An 18,952-nucleotide genomic window follows, 5' to 3' on the forward strand; every position below is an offset into this window, starting at 1 on the left:
AGGTTCGAATCAAAGTAAAATGACAAGGGTGGAGACTTTCTTCTAGTGATAGATATTCAATGAGAAACACTTACAACCAGTCTTGAAGAAAATTTCAAAGTAAGGTAAGATCAGGACTGGCAGGAAATGGTACGGCTTATAATGTAACTATTGATCAGTCCTTATCTGATTTTAAAATAAAAGATGGAAAAATATTTGAGGAAATTGTGGTCATGGTTCCTAATGAACCTAGAGGATATGGCTGTGTACAGTCCTCGCCTAAACTTGGAAAAGGAAAGAAAAGAACATCCATTTCACTTCATTAAGCAACCCCACTTCTCCTTTCGACTCCGGATGTGGTAAATCTATATACCTTCATATACACATCTTTCTTGCTTATATGTTTTCTGAATTTTTTACTAACATAATTGCTTCATTACTTTGTACAGATTTTTGTCTTTATATGTTTTTCTTGGGTTTGTGTTATAACTTATGATCATGAATGATAGTCAATCTTGGCATGATTTTGACATTTTTTGCAAGTGACTGATTGAGTAATAATATAGTTTATGTTGTTTGATTCAGGTCAAATGGTTTCTGGTGCAATAGTTGTGTAATGTTTCACAAGACACAAGTTACTGATGATGCCAAAGTGTGAGTCCTTTTTCTTCGAACAATACTTGTATCAAAGTGTAATTGGTGTTTTATTTGTGATGTGCATTGTTTTGTATTTGCAATTCGAGTCTTTTTTAATGCATTAGCGATGACATATCTCATTTATTATATCAAATGTTGCTCTTTTTGTGGAAAGGTTCTCATTGAGTAAAATTATTTAGAGGAAGTATAATTTGCCAAAAATGCACCTAGACATGTTTGCTCATTATTGATGTTTATTTTTCTTACTCCTGTTAATTGATTTGTATATTTTAATTCTGTTAATTATTGATACTAAACTGTGTTGATAATAAACTGGCAATTACATTCATGAATTTCTGTTTAAGAGATTTCTACTGAACATAAAACATAAAAGGCATAACATTAATGATTGTTGTTGTCTGAAATGAAAATCCAGGTGCATCATATGGCGAGCTGAAGCAAAAAGCTCTATTTTTCTTGTGTTAGGTATGTTTGTATTTCTCTGTACATACATGAGTTTCTCTATTTTTTAATAACAAATATGTGCTTGACAATCTAGGTGTGTTAAATCATGTTCTCTGAAATTTGCTTTTTTGTTTATGTTTAATGTAGGGCTGCCCATGCCATCGAGTCACCAAAATAATATTTGTAAAGATAGGAGATACAAATTTAAATGACTGTGATGATTCTAATAGCTCCCAGAATACCTACTTCAGTTTTTCTCATGAGCAAGAACAATTTAATAATGTCAATCAGCCATTCAATATTTTTGAATGACATTTTGAATGCAAACTTATATTGCTCTACTTTCATCAAAACATGAGTTCAATTTTTAACTCTACTAATATTTACTCTCTAATTTTAGGTCCTCAACTACTATCATGGATTCAGGATTCTTTGATTCCTCATTAATATATCAAATTTCTATTAGTAACTGTAAGAAGCATGTAGGAAGTAATCAAGAAATTGTTCTTTATATTATTGATGTATTTATAGAGATATCAATGCCTAAAGTTTTGGTTCCTATTTCTCTGATGAATGCAAACATGTTTCCTTATATTATTGATGCATTTACAGAGATATCAATGCCTAATGTTTTTCCTAAAGCATGTAGTACTCGATGTTTGGATTAGATGAAAGTGTTGCACCTGATGTTTGGATATTTTTGTTGGATATATAGACAATTGGTATTATGTAGTAATTGATTTTGGTAGTTTATTGTTATGGCAATTTTTGGCATCTATAGTTTTAAAATGTGCATTAATAAAATAGGTAATCAGACATCAATACAATAGAAAATGATGTTAATTTAACACTATAACATCTGTTATAAAATGAAAAACTGATGTCTATCAAAGTTTAATACATCGTTTTTAGTTGTACATTGACATCAATTTATCAATAAAAATCGATGTTAAATCTCATGACAGACAAATGCTTAGGAATACATAATCGATGTTAAAGAGTACGTTAGACAACATTTGATTCAAATGAAATGATGTTACTTATTTTTATAGACATCGGTTCTAAAATATAGAAATCAGTTCATAGGCAGAAACCAGTGTTAAAGGTATTATTAACATCAGTTTTGCTTTAAAAGTGATGTTAATTATTGCTTATCTGACATATGTTTAAATTGACATAATATCATATTATAACAATATATAATGATAGATGAGTATTAAAAATTTAATATCGAGAAATAGATATTGGTTTCACATAAAAAAAACTCGATGTTTTATGTCCCCTTTCACATCATTTTAAAACCAATGTTAAATGGGGGGTCTTTAACATCACCCACGAAGAAATCAGATTTTTTATTCATAGACATCGATTTTTAGCCGATGTCTATTTATTTTTTTCTAGTAGTGTGCGTTTCTCCGTCATGTCCTTATCAGGTATTCTCTTCCTTATACTTTGTCATTTTTCTCTTATTTGCATACATTGAGGATAATGCATGATATAGGTAAGGGGGAGGGGTTTAGTAGTACTTATAAAAATTTCAAAAAACTTGAAAAAATGAAAAACAAAATCCAAAAAAATCAGAGATATTTTAGCTAAGGTTTCCAGTGCACTCTTGTACTTTAATACTAGTTGGTGTTAGCAGTTTTTCAAAACTTATATATAAGTGATGCCTTGAGATGATTTGAACGTAGTTGAGTAAAGTTGTCTTCATGAAACTTGTGTCGAACTGATTTTTGCTTAGGAGTCCAAGAAGGCACATTTGCACAAGGTCTTTATAGTAAAAATTGTTTAGAAAAGTTTTCAATAACTGAGACAGAGCCCATATGTTGAAACAATGTCGAATCAATTTTTTTTTTTGTGAAAAAAGAGAAAAAAAATGCTTTAATAAACTACTTCAATACCCAATATTCCTCACAAATAAAAAAAAGAGATTGAGATGATGAACACAAGTAGTATAATTGACCAGTCTTGTTTTGTGGCCTTTGTTACTCGAGTAATTAAGTCCGTAGGGGTACTTTAAAACCTCGTGCCCTAAGACCAACTAGTTTGGGAATCATTGATCCAAAGCTCGCTACATGGGTAACATAGAAAGCCTAAGAACACCGAAATTGCATAGTTAGTTAAAAAAAGCTGCAAAATTTGGCTAGATACTTGTTTTGATAGAGATTGAGTTCGTTCAATATTGGTTAAAAAGAGAAAATGTACTTACTCAATTGATTCTTCAGAGACCTACTTTCACGACATAGCTTGGGATTTTGCGTAAACATTTAGAGTCGATATTATTAGAAGAGTCTTAAAGGCATGTATTTTCCTAAAAATTCTTGTGTTGACCCCGATGAATGTTATCGTTAATAGAGTTTGGACACTTGCTAGAGTATTTCACATATTTTATGGGCATATCTTCTATAAACCCTTAGGAGACAATACTCATCTTGTAGAGATCGTCTATGTGTTTAACGGGTTGGTAAACCTAAAATTTACCGCCACGCCTAGGAAAAGGAGCATATAAGTTTTCTTAGTTTGCATTTTTCTTTTAATTTTTCTCGACAACGAGCAAAAGTTAGGTATGGGGAATTTGATAGGTCCATAATTTAGCATCTTTTTAATGTTTATTTTATGTCCATTTTTGTAATTTTATTAATAAACAAAAATTTTACTTTGTTTTGTAGAAAAATAAAGAAAATCAGAATTTGAGCAGAAAAAGGTCACAAAGACAAGGAGGTGGAGAATACTTGAAACTAAAGAAATTCGAATACCTATTGGAGAAGAAGAAAAAAAAGAAGGAAATATATCATAAGCAAAATTTGATATTCCAAGATCCAAGCCTTCATATTTTCCCTATATGTATTGGTCTCCACTCTTATATTTTACACACCCAAGACACCCAAGACACCCAATATCTAGAACACCAATCTAGAGTAAGAATTTAATTAGTTATTTATTTTGTTCATCTTATTATCATGTGTAGCTAAATTTATTTCCTAGGATGAAGATGAAGTTAATTTAATTACTTTGATAACTTCTCATTCATATTATTTGATTCTCATATATTTTTCTTGGTGCTTAATTATTCAATTGACAAAGTAATTTTGACACATTATTGTTACCAGATTTATTTTTCATAGTTGATGCTTGCTTCATGAAATTTTGATGGGTTATTGTTAGATTACAAGTTTCATAATATATGCATGTCTCTTTAATTAGTATACGTTATTTTTATGAAATAAAAAAGAGAATTGATTTTAGGGCGAGTTGATATTAATTGTGATTGATTAACGTATTCGGATTCCTAGGTTTTCCATATTATTTGTTATTTGCTAGTTAGGTTAAACAAATCTCACCTGAAATTATTAGGATTTTGAAAATTCGTAGTCTTTGTGGATCTACCTATAATTGCTACAACTAAACACTATGCGCTTGCAGTTCTTATTATTTTACACATCAAGTTTTTGAACTAGACAATAAGATTTGTGACCTTAAGGGTTAAAAACTTAAAGGTATGTGGAGACTTGAAGCTTGTGGTATCCCAGGTCAATGGAGAATTTGAGGCAAAGGATGAAACAATGACCATGTATGCACAGCTGTGAGGGCAGTGATGATTTAATTTGATAAATTCCATGATGAGTATATCACGAGGAAGGAAAACTCTACGGCAGATGCATTATCTAAATTTGCCTTTTTAGAAGTAAAGAAAGTTTTGGAAGCGTATACTTCCATGTTTTAAATATATGGAGCATTGATGTTAAGTTCCATGCCTCTATCGGGCTTGGAGGATCGTTGATAGATCCCATTAAGACCCACCTTCAGCCTGGATGGCTCCTGAATGAAGTGATGGAAGCACAAAGGTTAACTGTACGAGCTTTAAGATAGATGGAATTCTATACAAAAGGTGTCTTAGGCACGATTAGCCTTTGAAGAGGCACATAAAGGCATTTATGGACAATACTTAGAGGGCAGGGCCCTTGCTCATAAGATTACCCATTTGGGCTTCTATTGGCCAGAGATGATGGCTGATGCCAAAGATTATGTGAAGAAGTGTGATAGTTTTCAAAAGCATGCATCAGTTGTCAGACAACCACCTGAGATGCTTACTTCCATAAATTCTCCTATCACATTTGTTATGTGGGGAATGGATATCCTTGGACCTTTCCCGATGTCCATTGTGCAAAGGAAGTTTTTAGTTATAGCAATTGACTACTTAACCAAGTGGATTGAAGCCAATACTTTGGCTAAAATCACAACCAAACAAGTTGCTCAATTCCTGTAGGAAAATATAATATGTAGATATGGGATTTTCCATATTATGGTGACCGATAATGGAACATAGTTCAACAACAAAGGGTTCAAGAAGTATCATGGGGAAAATGAGATTGAGTTACGATTCACCTCTATTGCCCATCCTCAAGCCAACGGACAAGCGAAAATTGCAAATTAAATCATCCTTGATGGATTGAAGAAGTGAATTTAAAAATCCAGGAATAATTGGGTGGATGAGATACTTCCGATAATTTGGGTATATAGAACAATTTGTAGGGTAATTACAGGAGCAATACCTTTCATGTTGGTCTATGGAGATGAGACGATTATCCCCGTGGAAATATCACATTCTTCTCTAAGAATTCAAGGATATAATGTTGAAGAAAATGAAGAGGGACAAAAGCTAGCTCTGGACTTGATAGATGAAGTTCGGATGAAGCACATGCTAATATTGTAGAATATCAGATTAAAGATTCTTTCTACTATAACTTGAGAGTGAAGAAAAGGTTCTTTAAACAAGGAGACCTGGTCCTATGAAAGATTGAAGCATCCGAAGTAGGGCAGAGGAGAAAGTTAGCTCCAAATTGGGAAGGGCCGTATAAAGTCAAACGCGTTCTTTGGAGAGGATCATACAAGCTGGAGAAAATGGAAGGAGTAGAAGTTCTAAGAACCCATTTTTTATTCCAGTTCAGAAGAATTTCATTTCTGATGTGGAAGGGTCGAACCCATTTTATTAATATTCAGATTATATGTTTATTGTTTCTTTTTCTTTTGGCTTTTCCTTATGATTTTGTTAACTCAATTACAATGAATAAAGTACATGTCAATCATATAGCGTGTAAAACTAAGTACGAGGAAAAACATAAAGGAAATAGATGCATAAATAAATAGCTCATTATATAACAAAGATCCGGGAAAGGAAGAAGTTTTAACCAAGAACAAAAGAGCCATGAGAGGGTAATAAAAGCTATAAAACTAAACATCTAAATCCTTAAGAAAGTCATCATCACTCCCCTCATCATTAGTAGTAGGGAGAATGGAGTCATCCTCCATAGGAGTCACATCCGGGAGAGGAGAAGTCACGGCTTCAGCTGAAGAAGCATGAACAGGTAAAGTCGTGATAGTAGAATCCCAAATCTCTACATTTGGGGATCCATGCCATGGAATATGAGGCACTAGATACTCCTCGGGAGTCACTCTAGGTACCTTCTTCCCGATATCCTCCATAATCTTCTCCCAATAAGTGATAAAAGTATCTGGGAAGTTCACATCATACTCAGTGTTCGTGACATTCTGAAAGTCCTGAGACAGCTTGTACTAAGCGATCACCTCAATACGGCCCCTCTCAGCGGACAGCTGTAGCCTACAGACCTTCTCCTTGGCAAGCTCCCTCTCCACCTCCTGAAAGCGAGTGAAGTTAGCCTCCGAGGCCTTGACATACTTGTCCATATCACTCTCAACGCTAGTCAGGTTAGCTCTCACCTCCTTTTTTTAGAGAGCAGCTTGAAGGTAAGTGTTCACCTACAAAACCATGTTAAAGTACGATAAAGTATAATGACCAAAAAATACGCAAATAAAGGAAATATGAAAAAAGAGAAGAAGCATACTAAAGCAACAACTTGAGAGCCAATGCACTCAATCTACAAGTCGTCAGAAGATTCCACAATCTCAGCCTGATCACGCAGTATAACCACGCTCTCGGACTAAATACCAGCAACCTTTGAGCTCCCCACCACAGTGTCCCTTCTCTGTAAACCCCAGCTTATAGTGAAATGGGTGGTATCTTCATCAAGCTAAGAGGACTCTCAGACACGAAGCTTGGAATGGTCTCGTGACAATAATCGAAGGGTCATCTTCAATTCTTGCCCGCTTCCCACGGTGAGTCTAAACAGTCGTCCCGCGTTTAGCACGGGCCTCCTGCCTCTTGAATATAGAGTCGAAAGCTGCCTTAGCTGCAAAAATTCACAAGTATTAGCAAAATGCTAAAGTAAAAAGAGATAAACAACGAAGTTAGAAGGGAAAAGAAATACCCTTGGGATCCAAGTCGCTAATGCCTAAATTTTGAAAATATCCCTCTGTTAAGATGAGAGCACAATGATGTAAATTATCAGTTGTAATAGCTTTTTTGGCCGCATCTTTCTCTATACCCAGTTTAAAATCCCTCAAAGAACCATCGATACTTTTGGAGAAGTTGGGCCTGAAAAAATGGTCCCAACTCTCCTCGGCATCTAAGTAAATATGAAACTCCTCAATTTTTCCAATTAGGATAAGAGTAGGGATTAATACCAGAAACAAAACAAGAATGGGTCGGACTCCTATTTACAATCTTAACCCAACCTTGGTCGTCGGGGAGTTTACAAACTTGAATAAGTAGTGAAAAATACAAACATTGGGCTCGAAGCCATGTTTACAAGATTGGGCCATGTAGTCAATGAATAAAATGCCAAGATTTGGGAGTGAGTTGGGTTGGAAAGACACGGGCTTCGGCCAATAAATGAAATACAAATGGATGAGGGGGAAGGAGAAAACATGCATATAGAGTTTGTTTATAGATATGGATGGCCCCAGATTTTGGGTAACAAGCCCTATCATTTGTGTCAGGTGCCTCGGCCCTATAAGGTGCGGAAATACCAAAAATACGACCTATAAGGCCTAATTTTTTAGGATTATATCTAGAGGGATAATTATACGCATCTAAATGAAGCATGTTAAAATAGGCTTGGCCAAATTCAGTTAAAAGATCCCTATGTGAAATTACAGAAGTATGGATGAGGGAATTTTTACCTCGGTCAGCGCTAGTTTGGTGAGAAGCAGTGTGGGAAGGCTGAGAAAGATAAGATCTTGAATCCGTCATTGATGTTCTTGCTATAAATGCTTGAAACCCTGGTAAGCTTGATGTAAATGTGTAGGTCGCTCCACACTTTATGTAAAAAATGATAACCAAGAATTGTATAAACTTAACTTTTACGGAATCTTTATACGATTTCGCAGAAGTTGGGGGCAAATGATATGGGCTATAATAGACCTGGAAGCATAATTAATATTTTATTAATTAGAACTAATATGGTCCAAATACTAAGTCCAATTAATTAGGCCCGAAACCCTGATTATTTATTAATTTCATAATTAATAAATGAGGTAAATTAACTGCTCATTAAATATACCCAATTAAGGATACAACTCTATGAACAGTAGCCTCCAAGGCAACTAAATCAACAAGAAATCTACTTGCTATGTTTTAGGACTCCAATATTCGATCAAAGAGGGAGACTTGCTCACCAAGTCTCCCAACCCTAGTCCAATACATGGAGCAAGTCTCCCAACCCTAGTCCAATACATCGACATCCATCATATATATAAAGGGCCTCACCCCTCCATCCATCCAGGACTACGTTTTGACTTTATTCTCTAAACAAATAGAGATATGTATACATTTTGTAAAGGCATATTTAAGCCAAGAAACGCAAGCGCAACCGTTAAAGGCCGTGAGCTCACGACCCTAGCAATAAATAAGCATAATAAATATAACCAAATTTTTTACCCACAACAACTACTTTACTCCATTATACCAAATTTATACATTAGATACTTTTTTATTTCACCACTTTACTTATTTTCCTACTTTCTACCGCTAATTTAAACTTTTTTAACCTCTGTGCCCGAACCCAATATAAAAAATTAAGAGCCAAAGAGGTAGTATTAATAAACATATATTATAAATATATAATTTTATTTTTAATTAACTTTATTTAGATTATATTAAATATCAAATTATAATTATACAATAATTGGTTTTAATATATTATTATTTATACATATTTAAAATGGATTAAAATTAAAGTTTGTTACATATATTAAAATTTTATGAAAAAATATATTTTTATTAAAATATAAATCAAACTATTAATATTAATAAGGATCGTGAATAGTATGAGTTATTGAATTATAAGCTAAAATAATTAAATATAGTGACTGAAACCAAATCGAAAAATTAAACTTATAATATTTCAGGTTTGATTTGTTAGAAAAAAAGGAGAAAAGTTGATGTTTCTTACCTGAAAATTTCGCATAATTTTATTAATTATTATTATTTATTATATCATTCAATTACGTCGATATTTTAGGAAAGAAAATTGTTTAATTTGGAATATTAGTTGAAAAAATGGTTAGTTATTAGTTAGTTAATTATAATACTATTAAATATAATGATCGAAAAATAAATCTCAATTTTGAACTTTCATTTTTTTGGATTTTAATATAATATTATAGTCTACAGATGACATAGATTACTTGAAAAAGTAATTTTATTATTAATTATTATTATTTATAATATCAATTAATTGCGGGGATATTTTAGGAAAGAAAATTATTTTAATTGGGATATTAGTTGAAAAAAATCGGTTAGGTTTTAGCTAGTAATTATAATACTATTAAATATAATGACCGAAAATCAAATCAAAATTTAAAACTTTCATTTTTTAGATTTTAATATAATAGTATAGTCTATAGATGATATAGATACTATTAGCTAAATAGTTTTAATTAAAAAAATTATTTAATTCTATGCTCAATATCATTTAAATGAATTTTAAAAAATATAACAATTTTTGTTTTGAAATGGATGGATAAAAATGTTCGTGTTAAGATGTTATCTTCGATAGTGGACCAAATGCACACAATTTGTAAACAAAATGACCATGTTAGGAATATGTTGTAATCTTGATAATAACTTACCAAAACACCTTAAGTAGAATTGTAAAGTATCATGAAGAAGCCTTCAACGGATTATGTAAGAACCCAAATTTTTGACATCGGTAAAAGAACTTTATGAATAGTAATATAATAACTTGAATTTTTGAGGCCTTGTAAATCGTTTAATGAATAGTAACCCTGACGGACGGGGAAAACTTTTTAGCCCACACTATGTAGTGCATGAGAAAATGAGTTTCAGAGTTGATATTACGATTATACGTACCAAATGAGTGTATGTAAACGCTATTAGTTTTCGAAGAAAACGAACTTTGAAAAACGACCATATTTACGACTCATCGAGGATTAAGGGAATCACAATATAATTACGAGATTAAAACCCTACGGATTTATATTCAAGTATGATAAATCAAAATATAAGGAATAAATACGAAAAGAATTACGTCGCGAACCACTTACTAGTAAGTATTACGAAAATGTTTAAGCAACCGAGCGAAAGAATAAAAATAAACGTAACGCACTAACTAAACAATGGTAAGAAAGTAACCATGGTTACTTTATCAAATAGTAAGCTAACCATAGGATGATCAAGCTAGCTAGCAAAATAATGTACTAAGAAAGCTAATACATGGAGTTTGCTTGTAACCTAGCAAGCTACAAAGATTTGTCCCTAAGATTTGTAACAAGAATAAACCTAGGATTCAACCTAGGAGAATAAAAATCAAGTGCAAGATCTTCCACCCCATTTCCTAGAAGCAACCTAGTAAAGCAACCAAACTAAGTAACCAAGGGAAGCTAGTATAAATACCCCCCTGCACATTCTTCCATTCGGCCCCTTTGAAGAAAAATGAGGAATTCAAATTCAAATCTCAAAATCTATCCATGGTAAAATCATCCCATTAATTATCAAGCCTCCTAGAAATTAATATAAGGTAAGAAAATTCTTTCATCTCTTTTTATCAAAATTTGATGGGTGAAATAAAATCAAGAAACTCACTAGTGAATAGTATGAATAGTAACCTCTCTTTGGTTTCTTGATTTCAATGGTGGTTTTAGGTTCCAAAAATCATACCAAGCACTTCCAAGCCTTTACCATCCTCAAGAACACATCTCAATCTTTCAATAAAGGTAAAAATATTTGGCCCAACTTTATTTAAGATTCATTTTTAAGATCCATTTAGTATGTGGTAGAAAACTTAGTTTAAGAAGTGGTATTGTTCAGATCTTGAAGTTTAAGTTAAGTAGATTTAAGGTTGATTGTTGTTGCCTCCAGAACATGATGTTCTTGAGAGGAGTTTGTGTGTTGATGATGAAATGAAGATTGTTGGTGGTTGTGTTAAGAGGTAGGGCGTAAACGAAACCCCGATCGTTTACAGAGGGTAACATATTGAGTTTCCTAATTTCCATAAAAATTTTACAGAGCTGTAACATATTGAATTAAAAGTGTTCATATATCATGAAATATTTACAGAGGGTAACATATTGAGTTTCCTAATTTCCATAAAAATTTCAAGTGAAAAGAATGATTTTTCAATTTTATAAAAATATCGGAGCCAAGATCGCACGAGTAGAAACCGAAAGAATCCATAAGCGGAGCCGACAACGATAATGAGAATGAACCTAAGTTACTTAGAAAAATGAAGCGACCATGATGTGGATAAGGACTTAAAGGAATAATAAGGGTAGTATAAGTTGAGAGGGTGCATAATAAGTAGCGCGTGAGTGCGAGTCGCCGTAAAATAGAACAGGACCTAATGAATTGTGTTTATGGTTATAGATTTCCAAGCGGAACCTAGAGCATCCTCCACCTTGAGATACCCAGGAAAGTTTTCAAACCTTACCTTTCAAGAAGTGCTGTGTTGTGAATATTTTACAAAAATGTGATATATGCATGAGATTGCTTTAAACTGTTTTACGAAGTTTGAGATGTATTACATTACTCAATTGTTGATAATTTCTAGTATATGTTCATACCGAGTTCGAAATGTTATATTTAGACCGAGAGTCGGTCGGTGTAAGCTTATAAAAACCCGACGGTTTCCCGGAGGAGTTTATTATTGAGAACGTTAATGCTAGCGAGTAGCGTGGCATGTATATATTTTAGACCGAGGATCGCTCAGTAAAAATTGATGAAAACCCGGAAGTATTGCAGAGGTGCTTATTTAAGAATATTAACGCTATAGTAGAGCGTGATGTATAAGTTGTAAGACCGAGAGTCAGCCAGTTTTGTTTTATAAAATATGAACCCGGAAATTATCCCGGTGATATTATAGGGCGATTATAAGTCCATAGTAGTACGTTTTAAAGGGACTCATCATCCACTTACGAAATATTAAAATACCTCGAACTTTTATTAAAATGATTTCCCAACGATCATATTACCTCAACTATATTTTATGGTTCGAATAATAAATACTATATTCTTATTCCTTTATTATGGGAGTAGTATACTCCAACGAATATTTATTTCAGACCCGATTAATCATTATAGATTATTAATTATGAAGACACAAACTAGTTGAGGAATATTATTTTAAATATTCTTTTAGAGAGTAAACTCATTCCAAGTCGACTATTATTTAATTATTTATTATTCTTAAAGGGTTTATTATTGATTTAAAAATCATAGATCCTGATTTAAAATATACTTCCTGATTTCAGAATATCATTCGAATAATTTCATATCGTCGGTGAATATTATCCCGACTTATGTAATATTTTGAATATAGTTTCAAGGAGAAACTTTTTCCCCCTATTTAATTATCTGTTGACAACGGTCAACTCACATCCTTAGTACTTCCTCCGAAAATCTTGGAAGTACGTATATACATATATACACTTATATCTTAGAGAGATAAGCTATTTCTATCAACAAGAAAAATGCTTGGGGAGCTGCGATGTGGTTCGAATTCTCGAGATTGATAGAATTCTTTTAAAAAACAAGGGAGGGGTAGACTCTGGTACTATGTGTGCTAGATGGACTACCAAAGGTACCGCAGGCAAAGGTACTCAGTGTACTCAGGAACTTGTGAAGTATGTGTATACCCGAAAATGGGACACGTAGCCCGAATGCGGCAAGGTTGATAGCCGGGATACGAAGGTGTCGTCCTTCTACTAGTAGAAAAGGTTACTTTTATCATAATACGACTGATCATCGTATGCGGTGGCTCCAACAAATATCCTATTCTTCCAATTGGAATTGTGATGCAATACCGTAACCCAAGCCTAGGTGGCGTAAGATTCTAACGAGCGATGGTTCGATCTTAGAACTTTTTTAAAAGGGATAGACCAGTGAGTCCAGAGCGGAATTCTTCGGTAGATATGATGTCAGAGGCTACGTATATATACTCATAGACCTCTAATATATTCAATAACGTATGTTCAATTACACACACATGCCACTGAACTTATGGACTGCATTGAGATCCCTAAGAGATCTCTTTGATCTGCTCCCAGGGGGAACTGGCCACTTATAGTTAGTAACGGATGCGTGTAGCAGGCAACTATCGGCTTAACAAATGTTTCTGGAATATTTCTGAGTGAGGTCTTCGAGGTACAACACCGGAATGACAGATATACGTGCGACAGTCAAGTTAGTAAGCTATTTTAAAATGATGTTGAAAGAGAAACTATTTGAAATATGGAATTATGAAAAAGAAGAGGTGGGATCATCCTCAGAGGGATAATGACGAGAGTTAGGATAATCAGTGAAATCTTTTGGCACCTATTGACTGTCTTGTTACTCCCTCTAAATTGTTGATCATTCGTATTACCTTGATAAGTTATATCAGACAATCCTTTTCGTTCCCTACTTTGAACTTCTGATGTGACCATCTTGAATAGTCTTTCTCCACATCAGGACTTGTTCAATTCTTTTAGTTAATCCATGAACTTTCATTCATAGATTATGATCTTCTTGATCAACTAAGAGATATTTATACCTCATTTCAATTATCCAATAGATTTTTTTTATATAACTTTTCCCTCAATTCATCGATGAATATTCATAATGAGTATCTTCATTTGATTCTTCTTTCATACTTACTCTTTCAGTCGAGATTGTAAATATCTAACAAATTGTTAAAAACATGGATGATCAAATATCCATATATCCCTCGAGAATCCTTTTTCCTCTAATCGAGATGAAATTATATATTGAACTTTGAAATCATAGTAAGGGTATCAATTTGATATTGGTATTTCGATTCAATTCTATTTAAAGATCTGATAAAGTATGTGAACTACGGAACCTATGAGTGTACCCTTTATTTGGAAAGAAATATTTGATAAAAGGCTATCGATTGTTCCGATGCCAAGACCACTCGATTCAGAGTTATAATTGTCTTTCTCGGCCCAAATTTAAAAACTCTTTATTTCAAAATCGTAATCCAGGTAGCCACAATTTCTTCAGTGGTTACGATGTTGAGATTTTTACAAATAAACTGAAATATGCCTAGTTGCATATGTTCTCATGAATGACTAGTTAATTGTCCTAACTAGTCAAAATTTTAATTAATACGACAAAAGCGTATCTAATCGTCCTAGCTAGTTGCTATGGGCCAAACCAATTGTGCTGGCCATTTTCTTAGCCGGTTGATAATATTGATTGATATAGACTAGTTATTATTTTGCTAGTTCCACTTCCAATAAAATTTTGATTATTTCATAGTACGTTATATATGCCAGATTTAATTGTTGATGAAATTTTCAAAGAATAATTTAATTGAGACCTAACTAGGTCTCCCACTCAAACGAGAATTCATATTCAGTTTTATGAAATATTTTGTTCATGAAATATTTTATTCTTTTATTTGTGTAATGAATATCCAATTAAAATTACAAAGTGATTGAAGTACAATATACTTCCTTATTTATTAATCATTGGATAAAATTCTTCTTTCAAAATAGCACCTCTTTGAGACCTCAATGCTTAACCATTGGTTGAGGATGTTATTCGATATTTCTTTCATTACTCGAGAAGAAAAGTATTCTTTCAATGGGAAAATCTTACAAGTATCATTCGTATGATGTTATTATTCAGCAATCATTGCTTTCAATGGATATTCTCCATAATATCACAATATATAATTTTAAGGACATGGAAGGATAATCCTTGTTATATTCTTCCTTCCAAGTTATAAATCTTCTGAGTGTTGCGACTCTTTTATTCAGAGCTCATTATTTGTTCAGATGTTAGATTTTGAAACCTTGTTAAGACTGTCTAAATTTCATCGATATCGTGAAAATCATTTTTCCAAGACTAATTGCCTTCCCAACAAAGAGAGGTATAGTTGAGAACCGATTGTGGTAATATGCGACTGAAAGCTCAGTGCTATGATGGTGCAATCGAAGCATCATGATAAGTAAGTTGTTTTAAAAAGAAGAATACCATGTTTAGTTATTATCATAAGTATCTTTAATATAGTTATAGAGGAACGAAAATAGGGATACGACGTGATTAGTGAGGTACACTTCTATGAAACTTTATCGGGAAAGGTCCTAATAAATTCGGGAAAAACCAAACATGTATGAATTTGTGGAATAAGATTTTCAAGAATTGAAGGCAAAGTTAGTAGCAACCCCGTGCTAGAATTACTCGACGATAAAAATAGGATATTGCGTGAAGTCTAATGATATGTCTACGCAGCTTAAGGACTGTGACATAAGGTTTTCTAATAATAATCTAGAATAATTGCGATAAGGTTCAGACTGAAAGGGACAAGGAGTTTACTTATGAGAAAATTTTGAATTTTTTTTACACTGAACACGAGATGGAGGATATAGTCAAATTGATCAAAGGCCATGATTGAGAAATATATTATCATCAAGGAAAGGCCAATGTGGTGGCCGACACTTTAAGTAGGAAAAGATATATTGAGGATGACAAATCTCAGAATAACTGATGAGAAGGATCGCATGAAAAGAACGCTTTATTACTTAACAAAAAGACTTAAAGATGCCTAAAAATGTAAACGGATATTAGTCGTGACTGAATATGAAAGGGGATGTCATCGAGTAGGTAAGTAAGTATTCGACATAGTTGGAAAATGAAAACGGAAAGGCGAGGGTTAAAATTTTGGCGATTTCAACTTGTAGATGACCCAAATAGGGTTAAGAGTTAATTATAATAAATTTTGAAGGAGGATTATCAAGAACCAAGTTGGCCGTCGTGCTATTTGAGGATTTTGAGTTATAGACTAAATAAGACCGCTTACTTTATTATGCAAATGATAGATGTCCACTTTACAAAATATTTATAAACACAGAAGAGATAATTGGAACAGAGAGACCCGGTGACGACTGCGCCGCATAAGGACCCAAGTTTTTATTTCACAACGGGACTATTTCCTAAGAATTTTGCGAAAAAGGACGGACAGAGAAATGACTTAGTGTTCTCAAATCGACAAGTAAAATGAGAGGACTATCCTGACCATTGAGATTACAACTAGCAGCTTAACTTTTATTTGGAACGGTTTGGGGAATCGCCTATTATTGACAGATAAGTCGTGTAGATGTACTTACCACGCTAGCATACGAAAAATAGTCGTCGATATCCCTTACGAAGGGCAACGTGAAAGAATGAAGGATGTCATTGTCAGAACTCATAGAAGGAAAAGAAGATCATACATGCCCTATAAAGGCCACTAGTAGCAGGTACCAATAAACATGAATACGTCTAAGGCGCTAGCCAGAATAAAAAGTACGACCCAGAAAGTGTTGTAGTACTATAGATATTATACGGGGAATTATTAAAGAAGTCCGACCGATGACGGAAGCTGAACGTTGCACGATCCTAAAACGTGTCGATAAATTGCATATGAAATGGTGCTTCCTTGAAGATGGCAGCAGGACGATGACTTGCTTTATGTTACTACGGGAAAAAATGTTAAATCTGGCGCTAAACGTGTAGCAGGAGACGAGCATGTAGAAATGCGACGAGAACTTCTTACATAGAATAATCGACAGACATGATGCGCCCAAAATGGGAAAACGTTAAGGAATGAAACTCTAGCACTAGTAGGAGCGATGTATTGGGAAACAAATAAGTTGAAGGATGATTCCAAACACTAGAAGATGCACTAATCGTCCATGTTATCAATTTTTAAGGGAAATGAAGTGGCCAGTTGACGTTAATCAAATTATTGATAATAACGAGTTATCGTGCATGCATTGGAACGACTACAAAGCTTGTGTGGAAGAAAGAATCGTTCTCTCTTAGGTTGGGAAGAAATTGGTAAGCGAAGGATACTGGACCGTAGTTGAGTCAACAGACCGAAGGAATTCCTACAACTTATCAGAACCCGACTAGTGGCAGCCCAAGATGAATAATAGAGATATGCGGACCAGAATTATAAAGACAGAAAGTACGAAGTAGCTGACCAAGTATTGTTGAAAGTACCTCCCGAAGAGGGAGTGATGAGATTCGAAAGGGAAAAGAATGTTGAACCCAAGATTTATTGGACCAATTGAAAAATTAAAGGACTAAGAAATTTGACTTATAAATTAGCACCATCGTCGAACGGTCACCAAGTTTATAACAAGTACCACGAATCGAGGTTAGGAAATTTAACCGTCAAAACCAAACATATGATGGAAAATGAGCTAATAAACTCGTAGCCAGACTTAGCGTATGTCGAGTAACGAGTAGAGGTCATAAGACTACAAGGACAAGTACCCGAAAATATATTGGATGGATGAGTGGAAATTTTATGAAAAGATCAAATACTGCAAGGTCAACGTGAGAACTCGAGGTTGTCATGCGAGAAGTATATCCCTACCTTTTTCTGAACTGATTTCGGGACAGAATCCTTTTAAGGGGGGAAGACTGTAAGAACCCAAATTTTCGACATCGGTAAAAGAACTTTATGAATAGTAATATAACAACATGAATTTTTGAGACCTTGTAAAATGTTTAATGAATAGTAACCCTGACGGACGGGGAAACCTTTTTAGCCCACACTATGTAGTGAATGAGAAAATGAGTTTCGGAGTTAATATTATGATTATACGTACCAAATTAGTGTATGTAAATGCTATTAGTTTTCGAAGAAAAGGAACTTTGAAAAACGACCATATTTACGGCTCATCGAGGATTAAGGGAATCACAATATAATTACGAGATTAAAACCTTACGGATTTATATTCAAGTATGATAAATAAAAAATATAAGGAATAAATACGAAAGGAATTACGTCGCGAACCACTTACGAGTAAGTATTACGAAAACGTTTAAGCAACCGAGCGAACGCGTAAAAATAAACGTAACGCACTAACTAAACCATGGTAAGAAAGTAACCATGGTTACTTTATCAAATAGTAAGCTAACCATAGGATGATCAATCTAGCTAGCAAAATAATGTGCTAAGAAAGCTAACACATGTAGTTTAGCTTGTAACCTAGCAAGCTACAAAGATTTGTCCCTAAGATTTGTAACAAGAATAAACCTAGGATTCAACTTAGGAGAATAAAAATCAAGTGCAAGATCTTCCACCCCATTTCCTAGAAACAACCTAGCAAATCAACCAAGCTAAGTAACCAAGGGAAGCTAGTATAAATACCCCCCTGCACATTCTTCCATTCGACCCCTTTGAAGAAAAACGAGGAATTCAATTTCAAATCTCAAAATCTATCCATGGTAAAATCATCCCATTAATTCTCAAGCCTCCTAGAAATTAAACTAAGGTAAGAAAATTCTTTCATCTCTTTTTATCAAGGTTTGATGGGTGAAATAAAATCAAGAAACTCACTAGTGAATAGTATGAATAGTAAACTCTCTTTGGTTTCTTGATTTCAATGGTGGTTTTAGGTTCCAAAACTCATACCAAGCACTTCCAAGACTCCACCATACTCAAGAACCATCTCAAGATTTCAAGAAAGGTAAAAATATTTGGCCCAACTTTATTTA

At 33.7% G+C, this 18,952-nt stretch overlaps 1 long non-coding RNA gene across 1 annotated transcript; it reads left to right on the forward strand.

Moving 5' to 3' along the window:
* Window positions 1–510: 510 nt before the first annotated feature.
* Window positions 511–1,367, forward strand: LOC141659618 (uncharacterized). Its single transcript, XR_012549820.1, has 3 exons — window positions 511–633; window positions 1,052–1,101; window positions 1,228–1,367. It is a non-coding gene; the product is annotated as an uncharacterized LOC141659618 (long non-coding RNA).
* The last annotated feature ends 17,585 nt before the right edge of the window (window positions 1,368–18,952 follow it).

The sequence above is a fragment of the Apium graveolens genome, chromosome 5 (assembly GCF_009905375.1).
Source record: "Apium graveolens cultivar Ventura chromosome 5, ASM990537v1, whole genome shotgun sequence".
In the NCBI taxonomy this organism is placed as follows: domain Eukaryota; kingdom Viridiplantae; phylum Streptophyta; class Magnoliopsida; order Apiales; family Apiaceae; genus Apium; species Apium graveolens.